This window comes from Pseudopodoces humilis, chromosome 2 (assembly GCF_049639895.1).
Source record: "Pseudopodoces humilis isolate 2021_Gansu_Grassland_sample_001 chromosome 2, ASM4963989v1, whole genome shotgun sequence".
NCBI classification, from domain to species: Eukaryota; Metazoa; Chordata; class Aves; order Passeriformes; family Paridae; genus Pseudopodoces; species Pseudopodoces humilis.
Window position 1 is genome coordinate 3,343,610 of NC_142201.1, and position 22,579 is coordinate 3,366,188.

The following is a 22,579-nucleotide window of genomic DNA, read 5'->3' on the forward strand; positions in this document are numbered from 1 at the left end:
ATTTCTTTTCTTACCACTAACTCTCTCTTTTCAAAGACCTATCTGGGTTTGGCTGAGGTGAGAAAAGGAGTTGGATTAAACCAGGATGGGTGAAAGACAGTTAAATATTCCAGGATAATGATTCCAGGATAATGTGGGCCTTTTAACTTCCAGACACTCACTGAGCTCTGCCTAACTGTGAGTAACCCAGTAATGGAAAGAAAGATTTAAATTAGGGGGATATCTGTGCTGATGAAGTTCCCATAGGTAACGTGGAAGAATATTCAGAGCAGTAGATTTTGCAGGAAATGGGTTCTGGCTCCCACCACCGACACCCACACCCTCCCCGGACACATCCATGCTGCCTCTGCTCCAAATTGCTGCCAGATTATCCCAGAGGAGAAAAACCTACAGCTGAGTGATGAGAACAATTGTCTGAGCCTTTGAAATCCTTAGTTCACATCGTTGCCTGGGCCGTAAAATAACCTGTGAAGTAAACACAGAGGAGAACAATAGGAGGAACCAAAAGCCATCAAAAAGCACAGGAGTGCCCACACAAGGAAAACAGCAAAGAATGTGGAGTTTGTCAAGTTAAAGACAGAAAAGTAAACCACAGCTGGACCTGTGGGGGAAGTGGGGAAGTGGAGGTTTTACAGAAAGTAGAAATGAGTCTTGGATTAATGCCCAGAGCAGAGGCTCCCACAACTCAGAGTTTGGAGCAACCTGGCAGAATCACAGAATCATAGAATCGAGCCATGGAATGGGTTGGGTTGGATGGGTTCTTAAAAATCATCTCTTTCTAACCTTCTCTTCCATAGGAAGGGGACATCCACTGTCCCAGGTGCTCCCAGCCCCAATGTCCAACCTGGCCTTGGGCACTGCCAGGGATCCAGGGGCAGCCCCAGCTGCTCTGGGCACCCTGTGCCAGGGCCTGCCCACCCTGCCAGGGAGGAATTCCTTCCCAATATCCCATCTGAACTGACCCTCTTAAGTAATCAACAAATTAATGCCAACAAATCACCAGGGCTGCACGAGGTTCACCCATGGCCTGTGGAGGAGCACACAACACCTGCCTTGTTCAAACCATTGCTCCCACTGGCCTCAGCTCCTGGGAAAATTAACAACATATTTTAGAAATGTTACTTAGATAGAAAATGTCACTTAGCAGAATTCAGAGATTTCCCAAGAGCAACTTCACTAGGAGCCTTGAGAGAGAAACAATGTGATATAATACAGCCATGATACATCACCACCGGCCCCACGGCAGCTGTGCTTCCCAGACCTGCTGCTGGTGGAGATGACAGGAGGGAAATGGTAACCCAGGGGCACCTGGATTTTCCAGAAGTTTTAACAGGACTGCCTTGAGTGCCTCTTAGAGGAGCTGAGGTTAGGGAGAAAAAGGTCCCAGAGAAGAAGAAGTAAGGTGATAATTTGTTATATGGGGCTCCCCAGGGTAGTGATCACATCCCCAAGGCTGCCAGAACTCCAGGAGTGTTTGGAAAACGCTCTCAGGTACAGGGTGGGATTTTGGGATGTCTGTGCAGGGCCAGGAGTTGGACTTTGATGATCCCTGTGGGTCCCTTCCCACTCAGGATATTCCATGGTTCTATAATTCTTTATTCAGTATGAGCCCTAGACAAGTGTTCAAAGCCTGATGGGGAAAAAAGCAGAGTGTACTATCAATATGATGAAGTTAATATTTAGACATCTATCTCCTGGAAGCATTTAAATGCAAATATCCTTCTCAATCTGAAAACAGCAGAAATCCCTTGTATTGGTTTATATGATCAAGACAATCTTCAGAGTGGAAAGATCCAGGAGCTTCCCCTCAAAAGAGAAGCTATGCCATTTCTAATCCCTTAAAGTCTAGTCACGAATGGGTTATTTAGCTCAATTCTTAAATTAAGGCAGTGCATTTTTTTTTTTTTCTGTTTTTTTTTTAAATCCCTAAACTCTCCCTGACAGATGGTCTCCTGCCTTTTAGTATCTCTAGTGATGGTAAGGCTAAAACCTTCCTTGGCAGCTTGTTCCATGGCTGAACTTTTCTTAAAGCTATAAAGGTTAGTTCATACTTAAAACCTAAATCCTCCCTCCTGCCATTTAGATTAATTTGTTCCAGTCCAGCTATACCCAGTTTCCCATATCTTATCTTGTAGGTCTCCTTTTCAGCCCTTTTCGTTCTTTTTTGTTACTCTCCTTTGAACTCTGCCAATTTATCTGTGTGCCTGGGATGGAATGCAGCCATCCAGATGAAATGTACCCAGTGCCAGGCACAGCAGCATCATTATCTCCACTATTTTACAAGTGACGAGCCCCTCACCACAAATTTACACGACTTTTGGCATTCTTTTTTTTGTGACAGCGTTATTTTGCAGTCAGAACATCATTTCCCAAGAATATGGAGCTGCTCTGTGATCTCTCTGGCTGGTCAGGATTTCACCTTTTTTTTTTTTCCTGCAAAAGACTACTCTGGCTGTAAAACATCTTTTTAAAGAAATTTTATGATCCCCCTGCACTGGGATAACACAGAAATCTGGGTAAATGTCTTTATCTGCAGCACTTTTTCCTTCAAATAAGGCAGGAATTGTAATAGTTTCAATTTTTTTTTTTTTTGGTGCTTTCCCATTTTCTGTTACTAAATAATTACAGTCAGGTGCAGAGGCTTCAATGATCTCTAAATCAACCTTTTTTTGGAAACTCAAAAAAGGTTTCAATGACTTCCTATTTTATTCTGAAAAGTTAACTTGCCTTTACTGCTGATGACTAATTATTTGATAAGAAAAGTCTTCATATCCACAGCTAAAAATAGCTTTTGAAATGAGCCTGAGGACTCTTGTCCCTTCTCAGTGCGTTGTGATTTAATGATCTTTCCACAAAGGCCAAACTGATACTATTACTCACATTCAGTGGTAGTTTCCAGCAAGAATATTCCTGCAGAAATCTTGAGGACTAATGTGACAAAGGGAGGGGGTGTGAGCACATGATCTGTTGGCCTCATCAAGTACACAAAGTACAGTGACTTTCTGTGCTTGGTTTGCAGATCTTGGCAAAATTATATCCTTGTATGCCTCGAGCTGTTGTAATTTCTTGTTGGGAGCCAAGCCTGTAGTTAATAGAGTGAATTATTGAAAAAAAAGAACAAAAAAAACCTGCAGAAGATGATGGCAATGATTAATAACAGAAACAATAATTACTACAGCAAGGGGAAAATTGACAGGTTTCCAGAGGACAGGCATCACAAGAGCAGCTGGTGACAGGACAAGGGGGAATGGCTTCAAAGTGAAAGACAGCAGCTTTGGATCGGATATTAGAAAAAAATTGTTCCCTGGGCAGGCTCTGGCTGCCCTTGGATCCCTGGCAGTGGCCAAGGCCAGGCTGGATGGGTTTGGAGCAGCCTGGGACAGTGGGAGGTGTCCCTGCCGTGGCAGGGCTGGAATTAGACGATCTTTAAGAACCCTTCCAAGCCAAGCCATGATCTCTCCAAAACACATTTCGTTCAGACCACACACACAAGCCACACTGACCCTTTTCTCTGTGTGGCATGGGCAGGGCTGTCACCCTCCTCCTGCTGGGACCAAAGCCAGCTGTAGTGGCAGCAAATTGTCCCCTCTGGCACCAGGGACATTTCCGGGCACATCCCAATTTCCATCCCATTGCAGTGTCTGGTCTGAGGTAAGATCTTGTGGGGATGTAGCAGAGCCCTTCAGGGACTCTGAGGTTTGTGTCAAGTCTCTCATTTATCAGGTGTTTCGACAAAACTCAGACCAGTCCTGCAAACCTTGAGGTGGAGCCTTTTAGGGCCTGATGGGGGCACTTACCTGCCCGCCTGGTGATAAATTCTGACAACAGGCAAATCTCATTGCCAAAACACCAGCAAAAAAGGCCAAAATAGGCATCAGCATTAGAGCCTTGAGCTCTAATGGAGCCACCACCCTCCCAAAGGGTAGAGGATGGAGCGGTGGGAGATGGCAGCAGAGCCTGGGAGCAGGGAAGGGGATTTCTGCAGTGGAAAGGGAAGGGTTTTGGGAAAGGTGAAGGGGACAGGTGTAATAACAGCGCTTGGAGGGGGAGGCACGGGGCGTGGGCAGAGAGCGCTGGCAGGAAGGGTGGGAGGAGAGGGAAGGGTGGCAGGGAGGGATGGGAGGTGATTGTGTCCCTCTCACTCTCGTGCTTGGTGGGGTGGATTCCAGACTTACCTTCCCAGATTTCCCCTGGAGTTATGTAAAACCAGGCCACGTGGTGCTGTCTTCAGGGATACCTGGGCAGCAGGGCTGAGGTATCGCAGCGTGCCCAGGTTATGCAAGGCGCTTGGCAGGCAGCTGAGGATCACAGCTGTGCAGTGGAAATTCTGGCAGAGCTAAAAATAAAAGCCTCAGTGTTTGATCAGTCAGCCTGTAGTTTGCCCTCTAGACTTCCCCCTGACATATGGTGCCTCTGGAGAGCACCCAAACCACCTCTTGCATCCAGGGCTTAAAAAGTGGATGGGGAGACATCATCTGTGGAGACATTAAAATCATTGTTCGCTGGGAAAGCAATTTTATTCCGCTGGAATTGTTGTGCCATCAATGTTCTCCTGTTCACAAAGGCCTTTTCTTTACAAAGGATAAGCTGAGGCAATCAATTGGTTTTATCTGGTAAACGAAAATGAATAAAATGCAATTTGGATGTAGGTAAACAGAGAAGTCATTTTCCACTCAGCATTAGCTCACATCTCAATGGACATTAGCCCTGGGTTTATTGAAAGACAGGTTATTGCCTGGGACATTGGGATTTTAGTGGAATGGAACACAAACTCCAGTTTATTGACATCTGCTGCATAGCAAAAAGATGGATGATTAGCTCCTCTATTTCTGCTCTTTTTCAGAACTGCTGTGTGGATGCCCACAAGGGGAAAGCTTGGATTACACATCATATTCTTCATACTTTTATACAGAAGAAGTTAATGGTCCTTTCATAGAAGCACTTTCCATTAATACAAGTTTTCTTGGCACCAGAGAGCTACCTGCTATTGCTTCATTCTCACAGATGTACATGACTTAGTGCCTGTCATTTGAATTAAAAGTCCATTATCTTGATTCTGTGCTGCACATTGAAATTATAATCCTGCACACTTTGTAGTCAATAGTACTAATTTTCAATAGTATTTTTAGTTTAGAGCTGCCAAAGCTTCAAGGACTAGCAACAAAGCAAAAAGTAAAAGTAAAAAGAATAAAGGAAATCCTGAAAGTATCCAGCGAGGAGAGGAAATTCTCTCTATGACTTTTTTTTTTTTTTTTTTTTTTGCCTGCACAGAAACAGATAATTCTCCTTTGAGGAAACAAACCCCCAAATAATAAACATCTCTTTTTCATCTGCACAACATTTCCTTCAGTGTCAGTGCAGTCAGAGCTCAGGCTTGCGTGCACAGCTGCTTCCCTGGGTGCACCAGCACGACATAAACCTTGCTCCTGCCCTTGATTTTGATTTTCCTCAGGTGCCACCTCGCTGCAGGGCTGCAGCACGAGGGAGGATGTGCTCCATAAAGGTGAGATACAGCTCCTGGAGCTGCTTCCCTGCTCCTGGTGCTGGAAGTTATCACCTCAGAATTTATCACGCAGAGTCCGCTGCAGCTCAGCCTCCCTTGCTGGGGAGGGCAGAGGGCTTCAAGATGTGCCAGGGGAGGTTCAGGCTGGGCATCAGGAGGAATTTCCTCTGAAATTCAGGTCTTCCAACTGAAGGGGCTGTTAAACATTGAGACAGATGTTCAGGGTGGCAGTGGAGTCCCCATCCCTGGAGGTGTCCAAGGATGTGGCACTCAGGGCAGGTGACAGGGTGGGGATGGGTCACAGGTTGGACTCAATCTTGGAAACGTTTCCAACCTTGCTGATTCTGGCATTCTGTGACTCTGCAGGCACAGGGGGGCAGCCTTCGGGCTGCTTTGGTGAGCTTTGTCATCTTCCCACCCAGCCAGACCTGAGTGACATTGTAATATATTGATACAAAACAGGTCACCCTCTGTGTGTGTGTGGAAGCCACTGCTTCATCCAAAGGGATCATTCATCAGGAAACCTTGAAGACATCCCTTGCTTGCAACTTCTGGAACGTCCTTCTCCCTCTCTGCCTTGGAAAGAGCTGACAATAAGCAGGTGATGGATCTGGGACTTGCAGAACACCACTGAAAAATGTCTTGCAGCTCAGGAATATAAAACCACACGGCCAAGGAGGACTCAGATACACAGAAAGTTTGGTTTCTCAGCTCTTCCAGGCTTTCAGAGCATGCCTTAGCTCTCGTGGCATGAGCAGGCACACACTTGGCTTGCTTGTTCTTTGTCCTAGCAACCGAATTTCACTCTCAATTTTCCTGCCAAAGCATTCCCAGCTGAAAAGCTTTTCTCCTGATACACTACATAAGGCTCGATTAGGTTGCTGGAGTCAACATTAGTATTTTTAGACAATGGTCCACAGCCTCTGATGCAAATCAACTTTAAAAGGTTACTTTTGTTTGTGTGCTTTAGGCTATTCTGTTCCCTCCTGTAACTCCCTTTTCCTGTGCTCTGTCAGCAGTGATATTCTTTAGGTGAGATGATTAGTCAAAGCCACTTAATTCCTTTTGCCTGCCTCTTCTCTGACATAAAACCTGTTGATTCACACTGAAAAAAAACATCAGGTCTGTTGGCTGTTAGAAACTTTTGTATTTGTGAGCCTAGGAGTTAAGTATTGTTTAAAAATCTCCTTTCCAGTCTGATCATTTCTTTAAACCCCCCCCAAAATAACAAAAAAAACCCAATCATTTTTGTTTTCCCCTTAAAATACCAGCCAAGTTAAAACAAAAGCAAGACTTGCCCAGCTTATGTAAAGCTGGATTGCACTTCATACTGTATTTTTGTGCATTATTGAGTTTACTGAAGTCTCAGGGGATGAAATTTGCAAAAGCAAGTACCATTTAAAGTCATTGGCACTCGTGCACTTTAATCCCCTGGGTGCTTTTGCAAATCTTTCACAGTCTGTGTAAATGTGCCATATCCAACTGCAGCAAGTGATGGATGAGGCTTCTGCCAAGCAGGGAGATTTAGCAGAGCCTCTCTTCCTCATGCATTTCACTGTTATTAACAAGCTCTCACCTAGAGTGAAATAAATCTGACTTAATTTGCACCAGCTTCCACTTATCAGCCATCCATTTGTAAATATAGCTGCAGTGACATCTGATTGTTTTTTGATATGTCTGTTGAATCAGAAACAAAGCCAAACAAATTCTATCTGGTTGCATATCAGCATCTCTTATCTGCTGTGCAGGAACTGCCTGCAGAGAGAGTTTGGAGGAACTCTGGAGGAACAGGGCCTTTTCCTGGTGCTGAAATTCCCCTTTTTTGACAGAAAACCAAGCTGACCCACTATATAGGCACTTCTCAGGATTTAATCCGGCTTCCAACCCTTGGAAGTGTCCAGCCTCCTTCTGCAGCAAAATCACCTCAGTTTGGTGAGGTGGAGAGGAGTTTATCCCATTTCCAGATCCAATCCACTGCTCCTTCCTGATTTATATTGAGCATCCACACTCACTGCAGCAGGGTTTGTGTTAGAAATGCTCATGTGATACCAGAGGTAAATAGTTAATAGACTGGAAAGTCACAGTAAAGGACAAACAAAAAATCCCTCAGTGACAGGTGTTGGAGGTGCAATCCTTGCAAGGCAGTTTTCACCAAAGTTGGGAAAAAAATGAGGAATTAGTAAATGATGCTGAAGACATCACTTTTAATGAGGATGTGAGGCTGGATTACATAACCCAGGGTATTTATGACTTCACGGCAATTTAGGGATTTTCACTCTGCAGTGAAAAATTAGTTGGGAATCATAATTGAGAAACTGACAATTTTTACAGGATCTTTTTTCCTCTAACCTGAAAAGAAAGAAAAAGAGCTCATTGCTACAGCCTGACACTGACACAGCCTGATCACTTCTCTGATTAACTAAGGCCAGATATTTCAGAGAAATCTGTTTCTCGCCTACGTACAGTCAACCAAGTTAATTGATCTAAGAGAGATTTCTTTCTAAATACCCTGTTCAGCAGAATAACTCTGTTATTCTCCCACTTGGTGCAACATGAGAGAGTCTGGATGCAGCTGAAGTTTTAGAAAAGCTCACTGCACCTCTGCTAGCTTACCTTGGTAAGAGCTGCATGGCTAAAATAAGGAGCACGTTGCAGTCTCTGGGGTTAAAAGTTCTTTTTCTCTCTTTTTTTTTCCCATTGTTTGTGGGTTTTTTCTATTTTTTATTTTTATTTTTTGCTTACTTGTTTCAAGAGTCAGGTAGTTTCTTCTATTAAAAAACGAGAAGCTGACTTTTAAAACTTCATTGAGGTGTTGATGGAAGAATCTTTGTTCTTCCTGTACAAAATTGAAGTAGTTGGGATTATTTTTCTGGACACTGGGCTGTGCCCCTCGTCTTTTACCTTGGAACTGTGCACTTGGTAAAGTCGGAGTGAGGAGGAAAACAGGGGTAATACCTTTCCTTAGCTGTGGTATTTAACTTCAGACCTGGCAGGATTATCTAGTTAAGCTCATTAACTGAACTGGCACTCAAAGCACAGGTTATTTTCAGCTCTTTTTTTCTGGGCAATCAATCAATTAAAGACGATGCCAGCTCTGAGATATGAAGGTATGAGGTGAGTTTTTGGCCAGGGCATCCAATTGTTGTGTTTAGCTCCAGATATTGCCTGTGTGGGCACAAACACATGGACATTTAAAGAATTCGGAGAGATAAAAGCATTTTGATTTGGTATTTTGATTCAGCTCAAGTTTTAGAGAAACTAAGAGAGCTTCTGCCTTTCTTGGATGAAAAATAGTGTGGAGTATGTTTCCCTTGGCATCCCAAGATGATCTTTTTTCCTGAATTTTCCTGTGGCAGTGGCATCTAAAAGTCAGTTATTAAAACTTTTCTTGTCTAAGATATTATGTAAGTTCAGTGAAGCTGTGATGCGTATTTGTATTTCATAATCATTTCTTGAAACTTCTTTGCATGTGTGAGCGAAGCCTAAGCCTTAAGGGATTTAATATTTAGCATATTTCTGCAATCTGGCAAGGTCATCTTTCTGCTGATATATTTGAGTTAGGAATTTACACAGCAAATGCCATAACTATTAAATGTGAGAGAAAGCCAGAGTCTTGAAAAAATTAAGACGTTTGAAAATAGAACCTGACCTTCTCTAATACAGGATTCCTGATGCCCTCCCCACACCCTTTACTTAATATTTCAGTTCCCATCACACATGGTACAAACAAACATAAATCAATCAGGAGTTTTCCCCCGTTTGCAGACGTCAACAGTTTTCAAAGTGACCTTTTTCCTTCCTTCAAAAACTACTTCGAACAGGGAATGAAACTTTCCCTCCCAGAAATCAAAATGTGAATCCAGATACTGGAGAACAAATGTGTGGCAGTGAATTAAAGAGGTGTATGTTGTTATTTTTGAGAGAAGTTTTACTCTTCTGAACTTTTCAGCTGTACTTTGTTGTAATTTAACCTTCAGCTAATGCACTGTGTCAAACTTCAGCACGTACGAGATGAGATTGTTCTAATTATAAGATTGTCGTAATTTTTAGTATTAAAAAAACTGCATTTGCCCATCTGCATCTTCACTGTCTTTAAGAGGCTTAAGAGTCACAACTTAGCAAATATAAATTAACGTTAAAGAGTCATTTGCTGTATCTGCAGAACGTTTTCATTTTCTCTGTGCCCTCCTGAGCCCTCTGTGCCTCAAAGTTTCCACCTTGTCAAGGCTGACAGGAGCAATCTGCTGGCAGGGAGGGAAACGTGACAGAAACCTCCTGTCCTGTCTTCTTTAAAAGTTCAGCTCCTGTCTTGGAGAGAGCGTGGTTGCTGTTCCTGAGCTAAACAAGCACTCAGTAATTCCCTGTTCCATTTGAAGGCTCAGGCATCTCTTCAAAAGTTGACTTTAGTGCTGCCAGCTGCACATCAGCACATGAGGCCACACCAGGACAGTTTTATGGTGCCACAGTGTTTGTGTTTGCAAACTTCGGTCTTGGAAATATTTCTGCAAACCTAATCCCCTCTGAAATAACTGTGCACCAAACTTTTGATGTGGCTTTAACTCAAGTCAGCAGTGACCACACCAACCCAAGCTCCACTCTCCTCAACAAGTCTTTGCAACCTTCCTCAGCTGATGCAAGGAATGCACTTCTTATCAAGGTTCTTATTTTTTTAGGGTGTGCAAAGTCTTGGAAAACAGCCTTTTTGTCACTGTCTAATGAAAAGATGAGATCAAAGCTGGACAGCACCTGCTGTATTTTTGATGGTACAGCTCTGGTGTTGCCTGCTGCATTCCCACATTTCTAGGCAACCAAAGTGGATTTTAGATTGTCCTCCCAAGCTCTGCAGGCTGGCAATCAGCCCCTCCAGGGCAGCCAAGAGCTGTCAATGGCTTCAGCTGGAGCTGTGCTGAATCTCAGGGTTGCTCTCTGCCCTGCCTTGCAAACCTCTCCACGTTCAGGAACTGCACAGCCCTTTCTCCTTTCTGGAGGTGCTGCTTGCCTCAGTGATGGGCCATTTCTGCTTCTAAAAGTCATGATCAAAGGTTATTTTATTATAATGTTAAATGTTATTGCAATGATCAAAGTTACTTTTACAGTCACAGCACAGGAAAGGATGTAGCTTGACCAGCTGACATAAATAAATAAGTTCTAGCTTCAAAATTAGACTGTGGTTGTGCTGACTGCTCTGCATCCCTTGTGTGCTGGACTAACAAGTGGCTCCAGATGCTTTGCCACATACAGTGAGTATTTATTGCCTGAAAAAAAAATAAAAATAAAAAATTATGGGATAAATTGATCATCAAACAGCAAGCCAGAGTAAAATGCCAGAGCAATCCTAGCCTGGCCTGCCAGGATAAAGCTGGCAGGTGCTTGAGCAAACTGCAATCTTCTGGAACATGATTAAAATGTTTGCTCTTTGGAGTTGCAGTCTTCATGGTGCCTGAAGGCATATTTATATGAATTAATGGGAATACTGACGATTCTTTGGTGGCAATACGTAAAATTTTTGTGATAACATCCTAGAATTTGATCTCAAGCAATGACCTCATTTGGGGGAAACAAAGCAGCATGTGGTGGCCAGCTCAGACATTCGAGAGGTGGAGAGAAACATTTTTCAAGGACATTTAGTGGCAGAACGAAGGGAAATTGCTTTAGACTGAAAGAGGGCAGGTTTAATGGGACATTAGGAAGAAATTACTCTCTGTAAGAATGGGAAGGCCCTGGCACAGGGTGCCCAGAGCAGCTGGGGCTGCCCCTGGATCCCTGGCAGTGCCCAAGGCCAGGATGGACACTGTGGGAGGTGTCCCTGCCATGGCAGGTGTGGCACTGGATGAGCTTTAAGGTCCTTCCAACCCAACCCAACCCATTCCATGATTTGAGGGGAGGTGGGGGAAGCTCTCACATCACTCTCTGGCTCATCCCAGGTCCCTGCCCCTCTCTGGCTGTTCCAGTGCCCCACCAGCCCCTGGCTCAGCAGCAGGGCAGGGCAGGAGCTCCAGGGGCCATAAACCCACCACCCCTGGCCCCTGCTCCCTTCTGCCTGAGCCAAACTTCATTCCTGTTCACCTGAAGTTAAACCTGGGGCAGGAAATCTGCTTCAAGCACGGCAGAAAGCAGCTCTCCTTTACCCCAGTCTGGAGCTCCAGGGGAAGCATAAGGTTCACCTATTCTAATAACTCAGTTTTTAGCTTTTCCTTTGCTGTAGTACATCTTTAGTTCAAATACTTGTGGTAATCTATGTTTCTCAGGGAGGAAAAAGAAAAAGTGGCAATTTGATATAAAATTCCACACATTTGATATAGCAATTCCACACAGTTTGGACTTTGATAAAGGTGAGATTTTATCCTTTTCTCCTTCTCACCTCATCCAATTCCCATCCCTGCTCAGCTTTTGGCACCGTTTTGTCCTGCCAGAAGAGTTCCTCCATCCCTTTTCTGCCTTCTGCCAGCTCTGCACTGTCCCTTCCTTTCCTGTGCCACATTTTGATAAAGTCATGACATTAATTACTGAGCAAAATCATGTTTATGTTGGGTGATTTCTAGAAAAACAACTTTCTATCTAGCAAGTGTTCTTCTGCCACATATGTCCCTGCCTGTTTGAGACTCCAGAAAACCAGCCTTTAAAATCCTAATTCAGCTGTAATTTATATTTGCAGCTCCAGGTACTTAAAAGCAATTTTTTCTTCCATCAGCTGTGGAAGGAGTAGGGTGATATGAGAAAACATAGATGCCTCTTCTGAATTTCACCGAAAATCCTGACAGAGGTTGTCTCGCCCTCCCTGCAGCCGCAGTTTCACACGAGCTGTTTGCTGAAGGACAAGCAGAAGGAAAATCCTTTAATTGCAATCCACACTGGCTGGTTTCTGTCAGCAAAGCTCCATCACTGCAGGCAGCAGCCAGGGAGGGGGACCTGCTGCATTCCCAGCTGTTCAGCTGCTCTTTCCATCAGCCTGTTAGCAAGGTTCCTTTGACATCCACACCCTGTTTTGCGTTCCTTCGTTCTGTTTTATGGAATGAGGGAATCATGGAATGGTTTGGGTTGGAAGGGACCTTAAAGATGGTCTTGTTCCAGCCCTGCCATGGCAGGGCCACCTCCCACTGTCCCAGGAGCTCCCAATGTCCAGCCTGGCCTTGGGCACTGCCAGGGATCCAGGGGCAGCCCCAGCTGCTCTGGCAATTCCATCCCAGCCCCTGCCCACCCTGCCAGGGAACAATTCCTGCCCAAGATCCCAAGATCCAGCCCTGCCCTCTGCCACTGGCAGCCATTCCCTGGCTCCTGGCCCTGCAGCCCTTGGCAATTGTCTCTCTCCAGCTTTCCTGGGGCTCCTTCAGGCCCTGCAAGGCCACCCTGAGCTCAGCCCAAAGCTTCTCCTGGCCAGGCTGAACAATGGCAGCTGGGCCAGCCTTTCCTGCCAGCAGAGCTGCTCCATCCCTCTGCTCATCCTGGAGCCTCCTCTGGGCTCTCTCCAGCAGCTCCAGCTGCTCCCTGGGCTGGTCCCAGGGCTGGGGCAGCTCTGCAGGTGGGGTCTCACCTGAGCAGGGCACAGGGACAGAATTCCCCCTTCACTTGCTGGCTACACTGGGATGAGCCCAGGACATGGGGGTTTCTGGGCTGGGACATGTGCAGCCTCTCACCCCCCAGCACCTCCAAGTCCTTCCTGGCAGGGCTGCTTTGATTTTGATTTTTGATTTTGTCATCCCCAGGCCGCGCCGATACCGGGTGTTGCCCCAATCCAGCTGCAGCACCTTAACACCAGCTCTTGAGACCCCATGAAATCCCCATGGATCCACTGATTTGACACCTTTAACCCTCTCTTGGAGGCTGAGACCCTCTCTGAGTGTGCTGAAGGCTCTGGGGAGCCCTGCCAGGAGAGGGGAGTGATGGCAGGGCCTGGTGAGAAGCAGCCATCAGCCCTCAGCCACCCTTCTGTCCACATAAACAGGAAACTTCTCACAACCCGGCCTTGTTTATTGCCTGAGCCAGCTAAAGGCCACGAGATGCTAATGTTAACGCTACGAGCACATTACTGCCTCTTTAATTTATTTCAGCTATCTCCCGTGGATGGCATTTGGATAAGCTGAACTGCCAGTTGAACTGAATTTGTTGTGCAGCTCGACGTAAAAACCATGCTGGAAATAGATCTGTATTCAGAGGCATCTAATTAGGAAAGCATCATGATAGTCAATGCAAATGTTTTCCAAGGCTCTGCATCTGTGCATCAGTTGTGCACTGAGGTTGCAATAGCCATTTTCCAAGCCTTAAAAGCCATCATCTAAAGAGGAGAGCGCGCACTTCCAGCCTGCCTTGCTGAAGGAAAGAGCAAACCTCGTGTTTTAGTGCTTCAGCATCCATGTGTAAACTTCCTCAGCACAATCAGGAGGAAAAGAAGGAGGAAATGTGAAGGAAAATTTGCAGGGTGTGCCAGGGGTCTGTGCAATGTTTATTAGCCGAGAGCTGTGCTTTACAAATGCCCAGAGCCTTCGGCTGCACACAAACACTGTTGGATATGCAAGGGTACAACCCAAATGTATCATTTTTGCAGACCAAAATGCTTTGAATTGGTCTGAGGATGCTGACCTGGGCTCCCCTCTTCTTATTTCTTGTTTTAACAATGGTTTTTGTATTACAGGACACATGGACATGTGAATATAAATACTCATATATGTATATACAGATGTATGGAATCATGGAATAGCTTGGGTTGGAAAAGACCTTAAATATCATCCAATTCTGTGGGCAGGGACAGCTTCCACTACCCCAGGGTGTTCCAAGCCCTGTCCAACCTGGCCTTGGACACTTCCAGGGATGGGGCAGCCACAAGTTTTTTGTGTCAGGGCCTCACCATCCTCACAGGGAACATTTTTTTTTTCCCAATATCCCACCTAACCCAACTCTCTTTCAGTCTGAAGCCATTCCTGTCACTCCATCCCTTGTAAATAATCCCTCTCCATCTTTCCTGCATCTTTCTTGTTTCTTGGCAAGAATTCCTCAAGTTTTTCATGAAAGCATTTTAAAATACTTTGAAAGCATCATAAGTGCAGTAGAATGCTTTTTCCCTGTGCTTCTGAAGTGTTATAAAAATCCTTAAGGATCTGTGCAAACTCTCTAAAAAAACCTGAATTTGCTTCTAGCGTCTAAACCTGACTAAAAATAACCAGTCCATCAAACTCAAAAGAACACAGAATTTTATTCAAGTTCACCTAGGGACTTGATTATCCTGTTGAAAATGGCAAAAACCAGCAATTATGAAAATCTAGGCAGAAAAACAGATTAATCTCCTAGGTCCATTTAGTTGCTCTCTTTCAAAACAACAGATACCTCCCCCTTTTCTGTAAGTAAATAATTTCTGGCCTCTCACATCTATAGGAAACTGCTTTACTTGAGGAATTTATTCAAAAAGTCACTGCAGCTCTATTTGTAGAACAAATGGGTCTTTAATGATTAGCAGTTTCATTTGAATATTCAGGTTAATGTACATTATTTTTTATTATTCCATTTAGGAAATAATCATGTGATAACCAAGGACTCCCTTTAGCTGCAAAATGCTTTAGGAAACCAATTTACAAGGATTCTTAACGAGATTGAGGGAACTACCAGGATCAGTAGGGAAATTAGAAGCACCATAAATCTTCTTCTACCTTTGCTAGGTTTAGTGTGTCCATCATCCCATGTACAGCTGTGGTGCTGCACAAGGATCTTCCTGCCTATGGATGCCAAAAAACCTGGCTGCCCATCCTGCTTTAGAAAGGAACATATGAGAATGCAATCATGGAATGGTTTGGGTTGGAAGGGACCTTAAAGATGGTCTTGTTCCAGCCCTGCCATGGCAGGGCCACCTCCCACTGTCCCAGGAGCTCCCAATGTCCAGCCTGGCCTTGGGCACTGCCAGGGATCCAGGGGCAGCCCCAGCTGCTCTGGCAATTCCATCCCAGCCCCTGCCCACCCTGCCAGGGAACAATTCCTGCCCAAGATCCCAAGATGCAGCCCTGCCCTCTGCCACTGGCAGCCATTCCCTGGCTCCTGGCCCTGCAGCCCTTGGCAATTGTCTCTCTCCAGCTTTCCTGGGGCTCCTTCAGGCCCTGCAAGGCCACCCTGAGCTCAGCCCAAAGCTTCTCCTGGCCAGGCTGAACAATGGCAGCTGGGCCAGCCTTTCCTGCCAACAGAGCTGCTCCATCCCTCTGCTCATCCTGGAGCCTCCTCTGGGCTCTCTCCAGCAGCTCCAGCTGCTCCCTGGGCTGGTCCCAGGGCTGGGGCAGCTCTGCAGGTGGGGTCTCACCTGAGCAGGGCACAGGGACAGACCCCTCACCACAGATCCCACTGCTCAGTGTTATACAAAATGCTAACAAAATATGAGGAAAAATGAGGAAGAAAAGAGATGAAAATGGAGAATTCCAGCAGCTGTTCTCACTCAGCTGGGAGAAAGCATCATGATTTCTACAGATCCAGAGCCTTTTCCATGATTAGACTGGCTGGAGACAACAATTCATGTTAAAGAGGCGACAGTTTTCCACAGACATTATTTGGACTGTCCCACTGGAAATTAGTAGGAAACAAAAATTCAACAAATGTCTGTGGTAATAGTTTTTGACAGAGCTCTTTAAATCTTTAGTCAAATACAAACTGAGTGTGGTTCTCTGCATATTTTACTTATTTCCTGGTAGTAGCAGCAATGCAAAACATATTGGAACTGTCTTCAGGGATTGTGTATTTAAATTTTCTTTATTAAACAGTTCAGTTGGTAATGTGTATTTACAGGGTTTTTTTTTTTCATTATAATTAATTGTTTTAGAGATAGTTATTATTTTCTGTCATATACTAAAGAACAAAAAAAGGGAATGAGAGAAAAGAAGAGCCCTAAAGCCTTTCTGCCTCATTATCCATTTATTAAATCACTTAGGAGTGTGAGTTACCCACACATTTTTATGTGAGATCCATTCCAAGGAGTTCTGGCCATCCTAAATTAACAGGAGCTTTGCCTTGGAGACTGAACTTCACAGGTTTTGGGCATACCCTGGTTTTGCTCAGTGATCTGGGACTGGTGGTTGCAAAAGCCAGAAGTTAAAAGCCCTGCTGACAAAGCTAATAGGGCTGTGAGAAATTGAACTGCAAGGAAGGAACAACTGGAGAAAGTAAAAATTCTGCTGTGAGAACTGAGAAGGATCAGAGCAGCATTTCAGCTGTTGCAATGGGACCAGGGGTGAGAGTTTCAAACTCAGGGTGGATTTAGATTAGACAGAAAGAAGAAATTCTTTATGATGAGCAGGATGAGGCACAGGGACAGGTTGCCCAGAGAGGTGGTGGATGCCCCATCCCTGGAAACCTTGGAGGCCAGGTTGGATGGGACTCAAAGCAATCTGGTCCAGTGGAAGGTGTCCCTGCTCATGGCAGGGGGTGGAACTGGGAGATCTTTATGGTCCCTCCCAACCCAAACCATTCGATGCTTCTCTGAATTCTGCTGTGCACATCTTGGGTCAGATGGTGAAATAAGACTCATTGAAATAATAACCAGGGCAGAAGAGGGCAAAGGAGAGGGGGAATCTGATGTATGACACAAGTGTCAGAGCACATTTTTATTCATCAAGCTACTTAAAAATAAGATATTGCCATTTTAAAAATTTTTGTTTGTTTGTTTGTTCACCAGGAGCTCCAATTCAATTTTCTTTCTCCAAAGAACATTTTACTCTGTGTTGTTTTGTCCAGCAGATATTTTTGCTGACAAGCTCACATTTTTGTCCTCTAATAGGACACTTAGGGAAGCCAATAAGATTTGGGAAACCACTTGGCCCTGTCTGTACTTCAGCCAAATCACAATGATGTTAAATGAACTCCTTTTAATAATTCATGGCAGCAGAATCTGGTTTACTTTTAGCCAGCTCTTAGAGAAGGAAAAAGGCTTCAGCTTCTGAGCTTCATCTTGCAGAGCTGATGAATTTCTCCCAGGATGTTCCCAGATGTTATTCCAAAATTCCCCACGTTTTCTCCCCTTTTCTCCCTGAGCCCTAGAGAACAATTCCTCCCTGCTCTGTGCCAGCAGCCCAAATACAGGAGATGAGGAACAGGCAATTACTTGTGTATCTTCCCATTGGCAACAAAAAAAGGGAAGTTTTCACCTCCTGATGGACAGATTTAATTAACCCTCCTCTCCTCAGCCACCACAGAAATTAGCAGATCTCAGGCCCCAGACAGAGGAGCTGTGCTGTGCATTGCAGCTTTTGGGGTCGTGAGAGGACAAACCACCCAAACACACCCCAGAAAAGTAAAAAAGAGAGGAAATAGGGGCTGTTTCAGGTCTCTGATCTGTCCAGTAGAAAACACCAATTTGTGCTCAGCCCCGGATAACCTGAGTTAATGCTATGAGGTGAAACAAGGGTTGGGGGGTACAAATACAATTATTTTTATCTTACCTAACATAAAAAAGGGAAGAAAGACAAGTTTGGGGGTACATGAGCCCTGAAAATGGCCTGAAGAAAACTCACCTGCCTTGAAACCTCTCTGGTTTATCCAGACTTTGGTCTAACAAAAATTATTCCCCATACACTTTACCTCAAAGAGGTTTATGTATAAAGTAATACATTATGTAATATCTGAATATTTGAACCAAAGACTTGCTGTTTATATTACAAGCTCACATAAATTTAAATGTGTGTGCACACATAGGTGCCTGTAACTTAAAAGAGTATGTGTTGTACAGAGATACAAAAATATTTCTGTACTTGTGGGCAGATCCCCTTGAAAAAAAAAATAAAATAAAAGGAGGAGACTGGTTTTATTAGCAGTGTAAATCAATAAATTGTCCTCAGCTGGACAAGAAGTGCTCAGTTTTACCAGCTGGGGAAGTGGCCTGCAGCCTGAGCTCCTGTTTTATGGGACACAGGGAAGGAAGGCAGGGATCTCTCTCTGCAGCAGCTGTTCAGGGAAAGCTTTCTTGCAGAAATTATGGCTTCTTTGAAGGCTAAATTTGAGATAAAACAGCTGTGAACAGCCCCCCTGAAAGTGTAATGACAATTATTAAAGGTTTCATAAAACATGGAACAGCCTTGTTGGATATTCTCTCATATGATGTGGGTTTAAAAGCTGTTCCTAACACCCTGATTTTTATTTGCTCTTCTCTTAGGAACTGCTTTTTGCTGTTTTCCAGGTGCTCTCTGGGCTTTGAGGGGTCCAATTCAGCATTCAGCATTCTGTAGCACTTGTGAGCAGCCCCAGGAACACGGCCCAGCTCTCAGAGGGAGCTAAGAAAACAGGGGACTGCAGAGAACAGTTATTCAAATTACACTTTGGCTTCAATTTGTCAGCTGCACCACCAGCAGCAAGAGCAGAGACATGGAAATGTCACAGAGATGGTAACCTTTAAAATGTTTTTGCATTTAAAGAAAAAGAAAAAAATAAAAAAGCCTGAGGGAAGTGGCTGTAGCAGCCTGCAGCAGCATTTCCATGACTTCAGTGAGCTCCCCACCACAGCCCCCAGCCCTGTGCTGGCTCCAGGGTGGCAGCAGCCACTGCTCCTGGCCCATCCAGCATCCCTGGAGCTGAGTGTCCAGGAAAAACCCACCCCAGCCCAGCCCTGCCCTGCCCTGCCCTGCCAGCCAACTGCACCACCCCAGCAGGACATTTAATGCTGGAAAGCCATCATAAATACAGATTTGTCTCTGCCTCTGGAAGGCGTATGGGCTGCATGTGTCAAAGAAATTTCTGTCTTTGTCCTTTAAATCTTCTTCTAAGGTGATGGCTCAGCTGTTTGAAGAGTTTAGTTATACCTGAAATCTTCTGATGTGACCAATTTCTGAAAATCCTGGGATGTTTTCTGTGCACGTGAAAATGTTATTTTGATAATGAAGAGTACTGGGATAAAGGTGTCGTGCAGTAAAAGCCTACTGAATATATCCTGAATAAGTTCACAAGATATTCTGGCTGTGTTCATATACTGGATGTTCTGAATATATTCAGACAGCATAAAAAATTACCTCCATAAGGCAAATAATGTCTGTTGGAATCATGTAGTAAATACCATAACAAAAATAAAGAAGGATAAATAGCAACCTTTTCCTAAAAGTACAGAAAATATTTCCATTTTTATAAATAAGTCAAGCTTGCAAGTTTTTCTCCAGTGTAACATACTTTGTTGCTGTTTCGTTCTGATTTTTTTTTAACAAATGTATATATGTATTGATATTTTCCAGCACTCTGGGGAATGTTGAGATGTAATTGGCATCCTTCACTGCTTTTTAAAAATTGACACTTCTTCAGACAGAATATATTTAGGTATAGACCCAAGACTACCCTGCTGGTTGAAAACCTCAGCTCTATAAAAGTTATCTGAAAGTCATTAAAATACCATCAATGATCTTTTCAGGCAAGGTCATTGGTTAGGAACCCATCAGAAAGTTTCTGCACACTATAAAGCACATCAAAAATAACTGGGTTGCAAAGGCAGCCATCTGAAGTGGAGAAAGGCCAGAATTAGATACCCCTGCAGTATTAATGGTTCTTGCTCTTCCATGATGAAATGTGTTATGACACAGGTTTTGACTCCACCACCCTCTGTCCCCCCTCCCCCAGCCCACTCCTATTCACAGGAAAAGGGACATTTTTCTTTTCTACTACCTGTATTTTATTCAGAATTCAGTGTTCAGAGGCTGAAATGAACATAAAATTATTCATTGTGTGCTTGGAGATTTCCTGATTCTAATTTCATTTCACGGACGCTGTCCAAGTGTTCCACAAAGATTCCTGAGCTTCTCTGCACGGGGTCACGGTGAGATGAAGCAGCAAATGCCTGCACATGGAGGACAAAATCCCACCTGGCTTTTGGAACCTCACATTATGGTCATAGCTGGAAAATACTTGGAGCATTCTGTATGTGAAAAGCCAAGGTAAATGGATTTAACAATCAAACAGGGCTGGCCAAGAGCACGTCACTGTCAGCCAGAGAGACAAGAACAGTCCTGAGAAATATCCTCTCCTCTCCTCTCCTCTCCTCTCCTCTCCTCTCCTCTCCTCTCCTCTCCTCTCCTCTCCTCTCCTCTCCTCTCCTCTCCTCTCCTCTCCTCTCCTCTCCTCTCCTCTCCTCTCCTCTCCTCTCCTCTCCCTCTCCTCTCCTCTCCTCTCCTCTCCTCTCCTCTCCTCTCCTCTCCTCTCCTCTCCCTCTCCTCTCCTCTCCTCTCCTCTCCTCTCCTCTCCTCTCCTCTCCTCCTCTCCTCTCCTCTCCTCTCCTCTCCTCTCCTCTCCCCTCCCTCTCCTCTCCCTCCCCTCCCCTCCCTCCCCTCCCCTCCTCCCTCTCCCTCCCCTCCTCCCCTCTCCCCTCCCCTCCCCTCCTCTCCTCCCCCCTCTCCTCCTCTCCTCTCCCCTCCTCTCCTCTCCCCCCCCCTCCTCTCCTCTCCTCTCCCTCTCCTCTCCTCTCCTCTCCTCTCCTCTCCTCTCCTCTCCTCTCCTCTCCTCTCCTCTCCTCCTCCTCCTCTCCTCTCCTCTCCTCTCCTCTCCTCTCCTCTCCTCTCCTCTCCTCTCCTCTCCTCTCCTCTCCTCTCCTCTCCTCTCCTCTCCCCATTTATTAACCAACTGCTGGCACAGGGTGCCCAGAGAAGCTGTGGCTGCCTCATCCCTGTCCAAGGCCAGGTTGATCTTTAAGAGATGATCTTCAAGGTCCCTTCCAACTCAAAGCATTCCAAGATCCTGATATTCTTTGTTCCACAACTTATTTGGGCAACCTGCCACCAGGTTCAGGCTGAGCCAAATCCCCTTTGTGTAAAGCACTGAAGGCTGAAATCTCGTGTCTCCAGAATGACCTTGGGGAAATCATCTGATCCCTGCAGCTTTCCCTTCCTCGACTGTGATGTGGGGGGCCTGGAAAGCACTGAGGCTCCTGAGTTTTATTTGGTTATAGCCCTGATAATGCCTGGTGGAAGTGCCAACAGAGACTTTACCTGCAGCTTTTCCCCTCTGAGCTCTGCAGCTCCTGAGCCTTTAGTACAGGAAATGTTGCTGTACCTACACAGGGGGGAGAGTACCACCTTTTTCAGTGCAAATTAGACCAAATTAAAAGCTCAGAGACATCTGACATTAATGTTTTGCTGTCTTGGAGGCTGCATCAAGTCACTCTCAGGGTCGCATTAATATTTAGCACTGCCCTTGTTACTAAATGCTGAATTTTTGAGTTTTAATTTTGATTAAAACTGCAAAAGATAGAAGCTGTATTGTCAAGCAACATCCTGACACAGACATCAGCTGTGCACACCTTTGTGAATTTAAAGTTGTGGTAATTTTTGCCAATGTCTTAACTCCTGGTCTCTGCCATTTTTCTTCCCCAAGTGGGTCACTTTATATCTTTATCACCCACTTACCTGCCTGCTTCTCTCGTTGTAAACCCCTACTAAAGGCTTTGGGACTTGAGTGACTGTGAAAATAAGATGGATTTTGCCCTGTCAGAACTAGATGTATGTTTTACTGGGAAATAAAACTGGAAGTTATGCAGGCTTTGGAGAGGAGTTTCTGTTACGGAACCACGTAAGAAACAAGTCAATATATTGCTAGGTAATGGGCAAGACTTGCTCTTTTCTTACATGATCTGGGCTAATGCTCTTTATTGAGCTGCAGAGACTGCTTCAGATCTCATGGGTTGGAAATGGTTTCATTCTCATGCACATAATGTGCTGTTTTCCTTCAGAAACTGCTTTTCATTAGTGCCCCTGGGACTGGGATGTACCCTGAGCTCTGTGATCTCAATCTCCCAGCTAAGTTCAAACGTGTCATCACCAGCTCCAGCTCTTCTGCTTCAGCTGCCTGCTCATTTGGGCAGCTGTTAATTTGCATGGCTAAAATTTCAAGCCTCTCTCAGGCCCAGCATGGGCAGCTACAAGAAAGGTGCTGCTTGGGAACCCTCACCGAGCTCCAGGGAAGCTGTTGGTGCCCTGGGCTCAGTAAGGGCTGATTTCACCAAGCCTGGTGAGCCTCAGCCTTGTCCTGGCTGCTCTGGTTCCCAGACAAAGCAGCACAGAGAAAATCTGCCAGTGTGGTCATCATTGGATGTGGCCAAAACCACTCTTAGATAATGGGAGTGCTGGAAATCCTTTGTTTGCCTCT